The sequence below is a fragment of the Sorex araneus genome, chromosome 3, assembly GCF_027595985.1.
Source record: "Sorex araneus isolate mSorAra2 chromosome 3, mSorAra2.pri, whole genome shotgun sequence".
NCBI classification, from domain to species: domain Eukaryota; kingdom Metazoa; phylum Chordata; class Mammalia; order Eulipotyphla; family Soricidae; genus Sorex; species Sorex araneus.
In genome coordinates this window covers 43,607,360-43,613,312 of record NC_073304.1, presented here as the reverse complement: position 1 = coordinate 43,613,312, position 5,953 = coordinate 43,607,360, and positions in this window count along the sequence as shown.

The window sequence follows — 5,953 nt, the reverse complement described above, 5'->3', positions numbered from 1 at the left end:
ATACCAAAGTTTCTTTAACCAGTCATCTGTCCCAGGGCACTTGGGTTGTTTCCAGATTTTGGCTATTGTGAACAGTGCTACGATGAATATATAGGTACAGATGTCATTTCAACTGTGCTTTTTTGCATCCTCGGGATATATTCCCAGAAGTGGTATTGCAGGGTCATATGGAAGCTCAATTTCTAGTTTTTGGAGGAATGCCCATAGTGTTTTCCAGAAAGGCTGGACCAGTCGTCATTCCCACCAACGGTGAAGGAGCGCCCCTTTATTCCCACATCCACACCAGCACTGATTGCTTTTGTTCTTTTGAATGTGTGCCAGTCTCTGTGGTGTGAGATGATATCTCATTGTTGTTTTGATTTGCATTTTCCTGATGACTAGCAATGTGTTGCATTTTTTCATGTGCCTTTTGGCCATTTGTATTTATTTTCTGAGGAAACTTCTGTTCATTTCTTCTCCCCATTTTTTCATGGGGTTGGAGGTTTGGTTTTTTTTTTTTACACAATTCTACTAATGTCTTGTATATCCTGGATATTAATCCCTTATCAGATGGGTATTGGATAAATATTCTTTCCCATTCTGCGGGCTCTTTTTAAAACAAGTATTTGTGAATGAAAACTTTAGTAATCAAAATTGAAACCAAGAATGGCCATTATAAAAAATAACCTTGGGAATTTGAAGAACATAAGTTATTCATAGTCCCACCACCCAGAGGTGAATTCTGCTAATATTTACGAGCATATCTTTCTAAACTGAGAAAAGTAATATTTTTGGCATAGTTGATTACTGCATCCTTTACTATGTAGGCTTTTGAGCATCGGAGAGACAGTTCAGGGGATTAGTCTCATGGCTTGCCTAGTTCAATCCCCTGCACCACATGCAGTCCCTTGGACACTACTGGAGTAATCCCAGAATACAGAACTGGGAGCCCTGAGCACCACTGGGTGTGGCCCAGAAACTCAAAATGTTAAAGACTTGAAAAATAGTTTTGGAAACAGCACGGGGAGATGATATTTGTATATTCGTGATGGTTTTTTATAAAGGGCTACAGAAAGAAGTTTTCTCTCGTGTGCTGGATGCTGGCAAAATGAGGAAACCATAACTATCTATAGGCCTGAACAAACTGTTTTCAAACTGTTGTGTACTGCTGAACATCCGTTGCTAATTATGGGGCAAACAGTGCCCAGGTAGACTATTAAGCTTTAAATCCCTTTTCTTCTATACAGAATCTTACTGAAGAATTTCATCTGTATATTTTTTATTGAATATTAAGATTATTCTCACTAGTTAAAATATAATAGACCCATTTTGTCAAATTTAAGTTTTAAATCTTAACTTGCACCAGAATTTCTAGAGTATGCTTAAGATTCAAATTCCTGTGGTGAAAAGGACTGAGAGTTCCCGAGTTCTACCCTGGTACCACGTAGCTGCCTGAGCACTGCCTGTGGTGCCAACTGTGCTGGAAACAAGCACTGCAGCGTCATCAGGTCCTTGAACCATCTGGCCTGGTTGAGTATTGCCAGGAGTGACCTCTGGGTCCCCTGAGTACTACTTGGGGGCCAAAAAATAAAGATGCAGATTTTTAAAAATTGCATCTATAGTGGCAGAAAACCTTCAGATTGTCTGGTTCTTTTCAGGAACTTAGTGTTGGGCATAAAAACCTACTTGACTCTCCAGGTGAGCCATATAAACACACTTTGAGAAATAATTTGAGTAAATGGTCCTATCAATTAATTGGATGTCTGAGTGCGCCTTACTAAATCCTCATTACGTTCACTGGTTTTGCCTGAGCCTGCGTGTTTTCCTGGGGACTTGGCAGAATGTGGTCCCATGTGGAGATGGGAATGAATAGCCTGGCTTGCCAAGTTACCTTCTGCGCTGTGGTTCTACCTTGTTTTCTTTTACATGAATGGTTGCTCAGGCTCAACTGCCCATTTTTTTTAAATTGCAGTTCCCTTTTGATCAGTTTCTTTTAGTTTTTACTTTTAATTATTCCCACCTCACAGGAGGAAAAAAGCTCTAGAAGTATTCATCTTAGTTTGAGTGAGTTTTGGGCTGAAGATAAATTTTATATGCTTCTGGTAGTTTGCTGAATTCCTATTATTTTTAAGAATTATTTCCGATGGCAAAAATATGCAGTGGGTCAGAAAACAAACTCAGCACATTGTGCCAGATTGGGGTTCCTGTCATCTGGAGATGTTTATAAAGCTTCAAAAGGGAAACTTGTTTAATTCTAGAGCTTGATTTCTATACACATTCAGAAATGTTCTTTTTAGATTCATTCACCTAAATAGCATGGGAAAATAGTTCCTCCTCTATAAAAACAGTGGTGACAATAGCATTCTAACTCTCATCAAGGTAACAATATAATAAGAAAAGAGAACATGGTAGTGATTTATATTGCTTTAATAAAGAGACATTTACTAAATTGTCATCTTTCAAATGGCCAGGGAAATGTTGAAAATGGGGCATCAAATAAGAAACAAGTCTATAGAAATTTTCTTTGACCACAGACCTTCTCACTTTTCCCCCGTAAAACATATTTTAAATTCTTGAGGAATGCTATCAATTATAGGCTTTAGCTAATATTGATCTATTGCTCAGTCTCAAAATTTCTTATTTTAAATGAGAACAAATTAGCGTGAACCCAGTGTTGACCATTGCTATTTATGCAATTCTAAACTCTAGCCATTAAAGAAAATTACCACAAGCTTTATAACTCCAAACACCTAAATATACTCAATAACTCAGTAGTTATAACCTTATTTTATTAAAATAAAAACATAGAAAACATACCGGTGACTATATATTGAAAAAAAAACAATTGGCTACTTTGTACCACCCTTTTGTGGTAGATATTTCTTGATTTTAAAAGAAAGAAAAGATAATTGTTCATCATCATCAGCAGCAGCATCAGCATCATCATCCCATTGATCGTTGAATTTCTCAAGTGGTCTCATAACAACTCCATTCGTCCTAGCCCTGAGATTTTAGAATCCTCTCTTTACTCATCCTTTCCAATGTTTCTGCATTGGAGGCTCTTTCAGGGTCAGGGAAATGAGACCCAGCTTGTTACTGGTTTTGGCATATTAATACACCATGGGGATCTTTCGAGGCTGTCCCATGTGGGCAGGAAACTCCTGGTAGTTTGCCAGGTTTTCCCATAGGAGAAGTAAGCTATAAGATACCGTGCAGCCTTGAAGCGACCTTGCACTTCCAGGAGCTTGCTTTTAAGTCTCTGGATGTTGGCCATGGATGGGAATACATGATGCTGGGGGTAGTCCCTGGGTGTGACCACCTAGCTACTGGGAAATGGAAAATCTGAGCGGAGGAGGCCCAATCCCAATCTGAGCAGACTTGGAGGTTCAGCCCTGGGGTCCCACACACCTGGGTTCCTATGCCAATACCTTCATGCAAGAGGCTCATATAAACGTGTGGAGAGGGGCCTTGAGCATGGCTGTGGCTAGATTCTGGAGGTCTTCAGCCGCCGGGAGCTCTGCTCGGGTGGGAAGGGAAGCTGGAGCCCACCCCCTCCGAGGGGCCCCGGGAAAGACAGCCAGGTGCGCAGGCAAGAGACTCCTGTTCATTTCTAAAATTTATATAGTTACTTTTTATAGTGTTAGGATTCTATTGTTTGAGTTGCCTTAATCATATGGACCAGTGCACTCCTTAGAATGGATACTAAGGTGATTATAAAATTTTAAATTTTATTTTTAACAATAGAATCAATATTGTTGTTTTATCCTTGCAGTGCTAATATAACATGCCCTGGATCCCTCCACCTTTATCCCAGGTCCCTTCTCTCACTCCTGTTCCCCAGTACCCTTAGATCAATCCAAAAGAGCTTTTATCAAGGTCCTTTCTATTAGAAACTGTCTAGTCCTTTTCTTTGTTTCTTTTTACTTCACAAATACATGAAGCCACCAAGATGAATTATTACTCCATGTTATTGATGGAATGCATCTGTATTCTTAAGTATTTTTCCAGTCACTTTTCTGTATAGAATTAGAATAAAAATCTCTTCTAAGTGCTACATCTTAATGTAATGAAATACTGTTAAATTCATTGAATTCCAAGTGCCTAGGCTCACAAACTGTTCTTTTGGACAAGAACGCCTAATTTACCTGGACAAATTGATCATAGTTAGATATTTTAGATTTGATTGCTTGAAATTCTAAGTTTTAAGATTAAAATTTGCTTGAGAAAATAAAGTTTTCATCTGGCATACACCCAACAATAGGGTTGATTTTCAACATAAAGAACTTATGAAACAAAAATTGAGCAGTCCTATCAAAAAAAGGAGTAAAATACTTAAAGAGACAGCACGTTTCCAAAGGAGACATACAGAATATGAAAAAATTCTAGGCATCACTTTTCACTAGGGAAATTAAAATAAGATATCACTTGACATCCTGAGAATAATCTGTATAAAAGTATTGGAACTAACAGTGTCAGTGAGGGTGTGGAGAAAAAGGAACTTTGGTATACTATTGGTGACAGTATAAATTGGTGCAATCTATATGGAAAACATGGACATTCTTTTTTTTTTAATTTTATTGAATCACTGTGAGATAGTTACAAGCTTTCATGTTTGGGTTACAATCACACAATGATCAAACACCCATCCCTCCACCAGTGCACATTCCCCACCAATATCCCCAGTAAACTCCCCTTTCCCACCCTCTCCCTGCCTCCATGACAGACAATATTCCCCATGCTCTCTCTCTCCCTCTCCTTTTTTAAAAAAAAAATTATTTATTTTATTGAATCACTATGTGGAAAGTTACAAAGCTTTCAGACTTAGGTCTCAGTTATACAATGCTCGAACAACCGTCCCTTCACCAGTGCACATATTCCACTGCCAAAAACCCCAGTATACCTCCCACCCCCCACCCCCACCCCGCCTGCGTAGCTGATAAATTTCACTTCACTTTCTCTTTACCTTGACTACATTCCATATTTCAACACAAAAATCACTATTGTTGTTGGAGTTTCCCCCCAAAACACAGCCTTGCTGAAAAGAAAGCATTTGATAATTAGTTTTCCATTGCTGAGAATGAAGAGATATGAAGTCGCGTGGCTGCTATCACAGGTTTGGGATTTCTGTATTTTAGTATTTTAGTAACTAAGTCCAGGGAGATTTATGTTAGAAATTGCATCATTTCCCTTCCTAGGACAGCATGGGGCTATGGCTTGGTTCACAGTCTAGAGACATTTCTTCAAGCAGCTGCTGGTACCAAAAGTAGTTTAGCTGGCCTCCAGATCGTGGTCAATCAGCAGCAGAGCAGCTGCACAAACGTGTGGCCACCCGGGTCGCATCTCGGTGGAGAGTGCACCAGTATCACCCCTGTCCTGAGATCACCCTCTCTCTCCCTCTCTTTCTCCTTTTGAGCATTATGGCTTGCAACACAGACACTGAGAGGTCATCGTGTTTGGTCCATTATCTACTTTCGGTACACATCTCTCATTCTGACTGACTCCTCCAGCCATCATTTTCTTAGTGATCCCTTCTCTATTCTATATGCCTTCTCCCCTCCGCTCATGAAGCAGGCTTCCAGCTATGGGGCCATCATTTAGATTCTTAAAAATAAAAATGGAAATATACAATCCAGCAGTACCACTTGTAGGCATTTATCTGAACAATATGAAAGCACTAATTCCAAACCCCTATGTTCATAGTTGCATTGTTCAGAATAGTCCAAGCATAGAATTTACCCAAACGTCTATCAACAGAGGGCTGGATAAAGAAGTGGTGGTTACAATCTATGGAATACTACTCTGTCGTTAAAAAGGGTGAAATTGTGTCTTTTAGGACATAATGAATAAAACTTGAGTGGTATTGCTAAAAACAATAAATGAAGACATAATGGACAATTACTGAATTGTTAACCTATATGTAGAATACAAGCAATTAAAGCAAATAAATTAACAAGACTTACAACACTAACTCCTG